At 28.6% G+C, this 11,268-nt stretch overlaps 1 long non-coding RNA gene across 2 annotated transcripts; it reads right to left on the minus strand.

The window, feature by feature from the left end:
* Positions 1-8,140: 8,140 nt before the first annotated feature.
* LOC149650547 (uncharacterized) lies at positions 8,141-8,756 on the minus strand. Of its 2 annotated transcripts, XR_016371552.1 has the most exons (4): positions 8,662-8,756; positions 8,414-8,558; positions 8,301-8,328; positions 8,141-8,170 (listed from the first exon to the last, which is right to left on the minus strand). It is a non-coding gene; the product is annotated as an uncharacterized LOC149650547 (long non-coding RNA). The 2 variants fall into 2 exon arrangements; XR_016371551.1 differs by having other exon boundaries at positions 8,301-8,558.
* Between the last annotated feature and the right edge of the window lie 2,512 nt (positions 8,757-11,268).

The following is an 11,268-nucleotide window of genomic DNA, read 5'->3' on the forward strand; positions in this document are numbered from 1 at the left end:
CCAGGGTTTTCTGGGGGGAAAATGATAGATTACGATTAGAATTAATTATTAATTAATTGCAGTAATAGATTCCTACCATTTCCAATAGGGAAAAGTGAATTTTTCGGAAAATATGAAAATGATATGCAAGAAAGTTTGCAAAAAATCAAAACGATATGCCAGGGTTTTCTGGGGGGAAAATGATAGATTACGATTAGAATTAATTATTAATTAATTTTAGTAATAGATTCGTACCATTTCCAATAGGGAAAAGTGAATTTTTCGGAAAATATGAAAATGATATGCAAGAAAGTTTGCAAAAAATCAAAACGATATGCCAGGGTTTTCTGGGGGAAAAAAGATAGATTATGATTAGAATTAATTATTAATTAATTTTAGTAATAGTTTCATACCATTTCCAATAGGGAAAAGTGAATTTTTCGGAAAATATGAAAATGATACGCAAGAAAGTTTGCAAAAAATCAAAACGATATGCCAGGGTTTTCTGGGGGGAAAATGATAGATTACGATTAGAATTAATTATTAATTAATTGCAGTAATAGTTTCGTACCATTTCCAATAGGGCAAAGTGAACTTTTCGGAAAATATGAAAATGATATGCAAGAAAGTTTGCAAAAAATCAAAACGATATGCCAGGGTTTTCTGGGGGGAAAATGATAGATTACGATTAGAATTAATTATTAATTAATTTTAGTAATAGTTTCGTACCATTTCCAATAGGGAAAAGTGAATTTTTCGGAAAATATGAAAATGATATGCAAGAAAGTTTGCAAAAAATCAAAACGATATGCCAGGGTTTTCTGGAGGGGAAATGATAGATTACGATTAGAATTAAATATTAATTAATTTTAGTAATAGTTTCGTACCATTTCCAATAGGGAAAAGTGAATTTTTCGGAAAATATGAAAATGATATGCAAGAAAGTTTGCAAAAAATCAAAACGATATGCCAGGGTTTTCTGGGGGGAAAATGATAGATTACGATTAGAATTAAATATTAATTAATTTTAGTAATAGTTTCATACCATTTCCAATAGGGAAAAGTGAATTTTTCGGAAAATATGAAAATGATATGCAAGAAAGTTTGCAAAAAATCAAAACGATATGCCAGGGTTTTCTGGGGGGAAAATGATAGATTACGATTAGAATTAATTATTAATGAATTTTAGTAATAGATTCGTACCATTTCCAATAGGGAAAAGTGAATTTTTCGGAAAATATGAAAATGATATGCAAGAAAGTTTGCAAAAAATCAAAACGATATGCCAGGGTTTTCTGGGGGGAAAATGATAGATTACGATTAGAATTAATTATTAATTAATTGCAGTAATAGTTTCCTACCATTTCCAATAGGGAAAAGTGAATTTTTCGGAAAATATGAAAATGATATGCAAGAAAGTTTGCAAAAAATCAAAACGATATGCCAGGGTTTTCTGGGGGGGGAAATGATAGATTACGATTAGAATTAAATATTAATTAATTGCAGTAATAGTTTCATACCATTTCCAATAGGGAAAAGTGAATTTTTCGGAAAATATGAAAATGATACGCAAGAAAGTTTGCAAAAAATCAAAACGATATGCCAGGGTTTTCTGGGGGGAAAATGATAGATTACGATTAGAATTAATTATTAATTAATTGCAGTAATAGTTTCGTACCATTTCCAATAGGGCAAAGTGAACTTTTCGGAAAATATGAAAATGATATGCAAGAAAGTTTGCAAAAAATCAAAACGATATGCCAGGGTTTTCTGGGGGGAAAATGATAGATTACGATTAGAATTAATTATTAATTAATTTTAGTAATAGTTTCGTACCATTTCCAATAGGGAAAAGTGAATTTTTCGGAAAATATGAAAATGATATGCAAGAAAGTTTGCAAAAAATCAAAACGATATGCCAGGGTTTTCTGGAGGGGAAATGATAGATTACGATTAGAATTAAATATTAATTAATTTTAGTAATAGTTTCGTACCATTTCCAATAGGGAAAAGTGAATTTTTCGGAAAATATGAAAATGATATGCAAGAAAGTTTGCAAAAAATCAAAACGATATGCCAGGGTTTTCTGGGGGGGGGGGGAAATGATAGATTACGATTAGAATTAATTATTAATTAATTTTAGTAATAGTTTCGTACCATTTCCAATAGGGAAAAGTGAATTTTTCGGAAAATATGAAAATGATATGCAAGAAAGTTTGCAAAAAATCAAAACGATATGCCAGGGTTTTCTGGGGGGAAAATGATAGATTACGATTAGAATTAATTATTAATGAATTTTAGTAATAGATTCGTACCATTTCCAATAGGGAAAAGTGAATTTTTCGGAAAATATGAAAATGATATGCAAGAAAGTTTGCAAAATATCAAAACGATATGCCAGGGTTTTCTGGGGGGAAAATGATAGATTACGATTAGAATTAATTATTAATTAATTTTAGTAATAGATTCGTACCATTTCCAATAGGGAAAAGTGAATTTTTCGGAAAATATGAAAATGATATGCAAGAAAGTTTGCAAAAAATCAAAACGATATGCCAGAGTTTTCTGGGGGGAAAATGATAGATTACGATTAGAATTAATTATTAATTAATTGCAGTAATAGATTCCTACCATTTCCAATAGGGAAAAGTGAATTTTTCGGAAAATATGAAAATGATATGCAAGAAAGTTTGCAAAAAATCAAAACGATATGCCAGGGTTTTCTGGGGGGAAAATGATAGATTACGATTAGAATTAATTATTAATTAATTTTAGTAATAGATTCGTACCATTTCCAATAGGGAAAAGTGAATTTTTCGGAAAATATGAAAATGATATGCAAGAAAGTTTGCAAAAAATCAAAACGATATGCCAGGGTTTTCTGGGGGAAAAAAGATAGATTACGATTAGAATTAATTATTAATTAATTTTAGTAATAGTTTCATACCATTTCCAATAGGGAAAAGTGAATTTTTCGGAAAATATGAAAATGATACGCAAGAAAGTTTGCAAAAAATCAAAACGATATGCCAGGGTTTTCTGGGGGGAAAATGATAGATTACGATTAGAATTAATTATTAATTAATTGTAGTAATAGTTTCGTACCATTTCCAATAGGGAAAAGTGAATTTTTCGGAAAATATGAAAATGATATGCAAGAAAGTTTGCAAAAAATCAAAACGATATGCCAGGGTTTTCTGGGGGGAAAATGATAGATTACGATTAGAATTAAATATTAATTAATTTTAGTAATAGTTTCATACCATTTCCAATAGGGAAAAGTGAATTTTTCGGAAAATATGAAAATGATATGCAAGAAAGTTTGCAAAAAATCAAAACGATATGCCAGGGTTTTCTGGGGGGAAAATGATAGATTACGATTGGAATTAATTATTAATGAATTTTAGTAATAGATTCGTACCATTTCCAATAGGGAAAAGTGAATTTTTCGGAAAATATGAAAATGATATGCAAGAAAGTTTGCAAAATATCAAAACGATATGCCAGGGTTTTCTGGGGGGAAAATGATAGATTACGATTAGAATTAATTATTAATTAATTTTAGTAATAGATTCGTACCATTTCCAATAGGGAAAAGTGAATTTTTCGGAAAATATGAAAATGATATGCAAGAAAGTTTGCAAAAAATCAAAACGATATGCCAGGGTTTTCTGGGGGGAAAATGATAGATTACGATTAGAATTAATTATTAATTAATTGCAGTAATAGATTCCTACCATTTCCAATAGGGAAAAGTGAATTTTTCGGAAAATATGAAAATGATATGCAAGAAAGTTTGCAAAAAATCAAAACGATATGCCAGGGTTTTCTGGGGGGAAAATGATAGATTACGATTAGAATTAATTATTAATTAATTTTAGTAATAGATTCGTACCATTTCCAATAGGGAAAAGTGAATTTTTCGGAAAATATGAAAATGATATGCAAGAAAGTTTGCAAAAAATCAAAACGATATGCCAGGGTTTTCTGGGGGGAAAAAGATAGATTACGATTAGAATTAATTATTAATTAATTTTAGTAATAGTTTCATACCATTTCCAATAGGGAAAAGTGAATTTTTCGGAAAATATGAAAATGATACGCAAGAAAGTTTGCAAAAAATCAAAACGATATGCCAGGGTTTTCTGGGGGGAAAATGATAGATTACGATTAGAATTAATTATTAATTAATTGTAGTAATAGTTTCGTACCATTTCCAATAGGGAAAAGTGAATTTTTCGGAAAATATGAAAATGATATGCAAGAAAGTTTGCAAAAAATCAAAACGATATGCCAGGGTTTTCTGGGGGGAAAATGATAGATTACGATTAGAATTAATTATTAATTAATTTTAGTAATAGATTCGTACCATTTCCAATAGGGAAAAGTGAATTTTTCGGAAAATATGAAAATGATATGCAAGAAAGTTTGCAAAAAATCAAAACGATATGCCAGGGTTTTCTGGGGGGAAAAAGATAGATTACGATTAGAATTAATTATTAATTAATTTTAGTAATAGTTTCATACCATTTCCAATAGGGAAAAGTGAATTTTTCGGAAAATATGAAAATGATACGCAAGAAAGTTTGCAAAAAATCAAAACGATATGCCAGGGTTTTCTGGGGGGAAAATGATAGATTACGATTAGAATTAATTATTAATTAATTGTAGTAATAGTTTCGTACCATTTCCAATAGGGAAAAGTGAATTTTTCGGAAAATATGAAAATGATATGCAAGAAAGTTTGCAAAAAATCAAAACGATATGCCAGGGTTTTCTGGGGGGAAAATGATAGATTACGATTAGAATTAATTATTAATGAATTTTAGTAATAGATTCGTACCATTTCCAATAGGGAAAAGTGAATTTTTCGGAAAATATGAAAATGATATGCAAGAAAGTTTGCAAAATATCAAAACGATATGCCAGGGTTTTCTGGGGGGAAAATGATAGATTACGATTAGAATTAATTATTAATTAATTTTAGTAATAGATTCGTACCATTTCCAATAGGGAAAAGTGAATTTTTCGGAAAATATGAAAATGATATGCAAGAAAGTTTGCAAAAAATCAAAACGATATGCCAGGGTTTTCTGGGGGGAAAATGATAGATTACGATTAGAATTAATTATTAATTAATTGCAGTAATAGATTCCTACCATTTCCAATAGGGAAAAGTGAATTTTTCGGAAAATATGAAAATGATATGCAAGAAAGTTTGCAAAAAATCAAAACGATATGCCAGGGTTTTCTGGGGGGAAAATGATAGATTACGATTAGAATTAATTATTAATTAATTTTAGTAATAGATTCGTACCATTTCCAATAGGGAAAAGTGAATTTTTCGGAAAATATGAAAATGATATGCAAGAAAGTTTGCAAAAAATCAAAACGATATGCCAGGGTTTTCTGGGGGGAAAAAGATAGATTACGATTAGAATTAATTATTAATTAATTTTAGTAATAGTTTCATACCATTTCCAATAGGGAAAAGTGAATTTTTCGGAAAATATGAAAATGATACGCAAGAAAGTTTGCAAAAAATCAAAACGATATGCCAGGGTTTTCTGGGGGGAAAATGATAGATTACGATTAGAATTAATTATTAATTAATTGTAGTAATAGTTTCGTACCATTTCCAATAGGGAAAAGTGAATTTTTCGGAAAATATGAAAATGATATGCAAGAAAGTTTGCAAAAAATCAAAACGATATGCCAGGGTTTTCTGGGGGGAAAATGATAGATTACGATTAGAATTAATTATTAATTAATTTTAGTAATAGATTCGTACCATTTCCAATAGGGAAAAGTGAATTTTTCGGAAAATATGAAAATGATATGCAAGAAAGTTTGCAAAAAATCAAAACGATATGCCAGGGTTTTCTGGGGGGAAAAAGATAGATTACGATTAGAATTAATTATTAATTAATTTTAGTAATAGTTTCATACCATTTCCAATAGGGAAAAGTGAATTTTTCGGAAAATATGAAAATGATATGCAAGAAAGTTTGCAAAAAATCAAAACGATATGCCAGGGTTTTCTGGGGGGAAAATGATAGATTACGATTAGAATTAATTATTAATTAATTTTAGTAATAGATTCGTACCATTTCCAATAGGGAAAAGTGAATTTTTCGGAAAATATGAAAATGATATGCAAGAAAGTTTGCAAAAAATCAAAACGATATGCCAGGGTTTTCTGGGGGGAAAAAGATAGATTACGATTAGAATTAATTATTAATTAATTTTAGTAATAGTTTCATACCATTTCCAATAGGGAAAAGTGAATTTTTCGGAAAATATGAAAATGATACGCAAGAAAGTTTGCAAAAAATCAAAACGATATGCCAGGGTTTTCTGGGGGGAAAATGATAGATTACGATTAGAATTAATTATTAATTAATTGTAGTAATAGTTTCGTACCATTTCCAATAGGGAAAAGTGAATTTTTCGGAAAATATGAAAATGATATGCAAGAAAGTTTGCAAAAAATCAAAACGATATGCCAGGGTTTTCTGGGGGGAAAATGATAGATTACGATTAGAATTAATTATTAATGAATTTTAGTAATAGATTCGTACCATTTCCAATAGGGAAAAGTGAATTTTTCGGAAAATATGAAAATGATATGCAAGAAAGTTTGCAAAATATCAAAACGATATGCCAGGGTTTTCTGGGGGGAAAATGATAGATTACGATTAGAATTAATTATTAATTAATTTTAGTAATAGATTCGTACCATTTCCAATAGGGAAAAGTGAATTTTTCGGAAAATATGAAAATGATATGCAAGAAAGTTTGCAAAAAATCAAAACGATATGCCAGGGTTTTCTGGGGGGAAAATGATAGATTACGATTAGAATTAATTATTAATTAATTGCAGTAATAGATTCCTACCATTTCCAATAGGGAAAAGTGAATTTTTCGGAAAATATGAAAATGATATGCAAGAAAGTTTGCAAAAAATCAAAACGATATGCCAGGGTTTTCTGGGGGGAAAATGATAGATTACGATTAGAATTAATTATTAATTAATTTTAGTAATAGATTCGTACCATTTCCAATAGGGAAAAGTGAATTTTTCGGAAAATATGAAAATGATATGCAAGAAAGTTTGCAAAAAATCAAAACGATATGCCAGGGTTTTCTGGGGGGAAAAAGATAGATTACGATTAGAATTAATTATTAATTAATTTTAGTAATAGTTTCATACCATTTCCAATAGGGAAAAGTGAATTTTTCGGAAAATATGAAAATGATACGCAAGAAAGTTTGCAAAAAATCAAAACGATATGCCAGGGTTTTCTGGGGGGAAAATGATAGATTACGATTAGAATTAATTATTAATTAATTGTAGTAATAGTTTCGTACCATTTCCAATAGGGAAAAGTGAATTTTTCGGAAAATATGAAAATGATATGCAAGAAAGTTTGCAAAAAATCAAAACGATATGCCAGGGTTTTCTGGGGGGAAAATGATAGATTACGATTAGAATTAATTATTAATTAATTTTAGTAATAGATTCGTACCATTTCCAATAGGGAAAAGTGAATTTTTCGGAAAATATGAAAATGATATGCAAGAAAGTTTGCAAAAAATCAAAACGATATGCCAGGGTTTTCTGGGGGGAAAAAGATAGATTACGATTAGAATTAATTATTAATTAATTTTAGTAATAGTTTCATACCATTTCCAATAGGGAAAAGTGAATTTTTCGGAAAATATGAAAATGATACGCAAGAAAGTTTGCAAAAAATCAAAACGATATGCCAGGGTTTTCTGGGGGGAAAATGATAGATTACGATTAGAATTAATTATTAATTAATTGTAGTAATAGTTTCGTACCATTTCCAATAGGGAAAAGTGAATTTTTCGGAAAATATGAAAATGATATGCAAGAAAGTTTGCAAAAAATCAAAACGATATGCCAGGGTTTTCTGGGGGGAAAATGATAGATTACGATTAGAATTAATTATTAATTAATTGTAGTAATAGTTTCCTACCATTTCCAATAGGGAAAAGTGAATTTTTCGGAAAATATGAAAATGATATGCAAGAAAGTTTGCAAAAAATCAAAACGATATGCCAGGGTTTTCTGGGGGAAAAATGATAAATAACGATTAGAATTAATTATTAATTAATTTTAGTAATAGTTTCCTACCATTTCCTATAGGGAAAAGTGAATTTTTGGCTAAATATGGAAATGACATGAAAGAAAGTTTATAAAAAATTACGATTAGAACTAATTATTCGTACGATTAGTACTAATTATTCGTAGGATTAGAACTAATTATTCGTTAATTTTAGTAATAGTTTCCTACCATTTCTAAGGGACCTTTTTCGCATTTTCTGACATCTGAAATTAGTAGTTCAATACCAAAATGGTAAATTATTAGTGTTCTTATAGTAAAAACAATATTATGACAATTTTTACCTTTGAGAAATATTCAAGGAAGTTTTAAGATTAGAAAAGGAAACAAAAAAAAACTAATGAATCATTTTTTAACTTAACTCTGTTGTCTTCCTTATAATTGTATCATTTACTTCTAAGCAGACGACGAATGTTATTTACCTTTGACCTTTTATAATTTTTAGTCGATTAGCCAATAATAGTCGATTTTGTAAAAAGTGATATGCAAGTTTGTAAAATTTGATATGCAAAATAGATTATGGTTTGCAAACCTTTTTTCGAGGGGTTCGACGCCTAGGTGATATGCAAGTTTGTAAAAAAAGTTTGCAAAAAATTTCTATGCAAATTAGGGTCTCCCGAAATAATTCATCGAGCAGACGACGCGTTCTTCCCTCTATTGGTGTCCTACGTTTCTAGAATATATCGGTTGACTCTAAAGAAATAACGGACGTGTGCCTAAACCCATTTCCAGTAAATAGTCAAGTAACATGGGCTCCGAAATAAACCAATAGGCGCAACCTATACACGCCACGTCACACCAAACACGAAATTCGTTAGAGACCAATTTTGATATTATAACAAACTTAAATATTTTAAAATATAATAACTATAATAATTTTTGAGAGGTAGTGTTAATAATTTTAGTGTACAGTCGCGGAAATAAGTTTCGGATCATTTTCAATCGACGATATTTTCATGATGGATCGTCGTATCGCAAAATTTTTGACATTATTAGTTAAGTGTGAATGTCAAGAATAGGTCAACACCTTGTTTTTGAAAATCAGAAAATTATTGCGCTCGTGACTACTAAAAAACCAAAAAATCACTTTTCGACCAATCAAAATCCTCGCGTCACGTGACATTTTTTAGATGCATCACATAGCTCGCGTCATTTGGAAACGAACCCTTTTTGAAATTTTAAAATCGGTTCAGCCGTTCAAAAGTTATGGCGTAAAATGTGACTGGATTTTAGTCACAAATTAAGCCTAAAGGTGGATTCGCAAAGGCGCTGAAAGTCGAAACTGAAAGCTGAATGAAAAAAATCACTTTCAGCGGACTCTTTCGCAAAGAGGCAAAAACTGGTTTTTTAAAGCTGAAGCGCAAAGCAAACGCTGAAAGCAGGCTGATTTTAAGTTTCGGCCAAGATCAAACCGAGGTTGATCTTTCAGCTTCAGCGCCGTATCACGTGATGCCAAGCGCCAATCAAAAAAAGGGGCGCTGGGGTCAGGGTTTTGAAATTATTTACGCGGGTATTTTAAAACGGTTAATATCGTGTCTCGTTATCTTGAAAATGTTTTCTGTGAAATAATTAATTAAACAAGAAAACGATAACAAAAAGCGAAAAATATTTGAGAGAAGAAAATAGCAAAAAGGATAGAAATGAGATAAAATAACAATATTGTGGAAAGAGGTTACAATAAACAATCTAATTAGAATAATTTGGAAAAGTAGCAATAATTTCAGCTTAAAACATATCCAATTGAGTAATATTTTGGAAAAGGGAGAAATTTACTCAGTTGATAAACCTTGATAATAACCAAAACATGCGCACATTTAGCCACTCATCTATTTTTCCCCATTAACAGCTAAAGGCTTAACATTTGATAATCTCCTTCAGTTTTTCTGTTTTTCCAGATGGGATGAACCCACCAACGGCGCTTTTTCCGCAAAAGGTTTTGGGTTCTTCTTTTTCGTTTCAAAAGTAATAATTTCTTTTTAAATAATAATAACAGCAACAAGTTCCGATTCACCGACGTCATTTTATTTCTATATTTTTTGTGATGAATCCCTAGCGGCTGTTAATAAAAACTGCTGCTTTGCGAAAGGTACAGCGCGAAGCTTAAACTGGTTTTTGAAGATGAAACTTTTTTTTTTGAAAAAAAAAGCGCTCAGTTTTTTTCAGTTTCAGCTTCAGCTTTACGCTTTTTGAGTGGTTTCAGCGCCTTTGCGAATCCACCTTAACGTCCAAAAGATTGTTTATGAAAAGCCAATGAAGCCAAAGGCGGGTAATGTTATTTCAATGGAAAAAGGAAAACACAAAAAAAATTGCTTTTGAAAAATATTATAAAATTGAGTAACTAAAATAAAAATTGATTAATTAAAATTAAAACTCATTGAATCAAATTAAAATTGATTAAGTCAAATTAAAATTGACTCATTCAAATTAAAATTGATTAAATCAAATTAAAATTGATTAAATCAAATTAAAATTGATTAAATCAAATTAAAATTGATTAAATCAAATTAAAATTGATTAAATCAAATTAAAATTGATTAAATCAAATTAAAATTGATTAAATCAAATTAAAATTGATTAAACCAAATTAAAATTGATTAAATCAAATTAAAATTGACTCATTCAAATTAAAATTGATAAAATCAAATTAAAATTGACTCATTCAAATTTAAACTCATTAAATCAAATTAAAATTGATTAAATCAAATTAAAATCGATTAAATCAAATTAAAACTGATTAAATCAAATTAAAATTGATTAAATCAAATTAAAATTGATTAAATCAAATTAAAATTGATTAAATCAAATTAAAATTGATTAAATCAAATTAAAATTGATTAAATCAAATTAAAATTGATTAAATCAAATTAAAATTGATTAAATCAAATTAAAATTGATAAAATCAAATTAAAATTGACTCATTCAAATTAAAATTGATTAAATCAAATTAAAATTGATGATTAAATCAAATTAAAATTGATGATTAAATCAAATTAAAATTGATGATTAAATCAAATTAAAATTGATGATTAAATCAAATTAAAATTTATTAAATCAAATTAAAATTGATTAAATCAAATTAAAATTGATTAAATCAAATTAAAATTGATTAAATCAAATTAAAATTGATTAAATCAAATTA

The sequence above is a fragment of the Phalangium opilio genome, unplaced genomic scaffold (genome assembly GCF_054372755.1).
Source record: "Phalangium opilio isolate 3A_F unplaced genomic scaffold, DU_Popi_V2 ptg000086l_1, whole genome shotgun sequence".
Lineage (NCBI taxonomy): Eukaryota > Metazoa > Arthropoda > Arachnida > Opiliones > Phalangiidae > Phalangium > Phalangium opilio.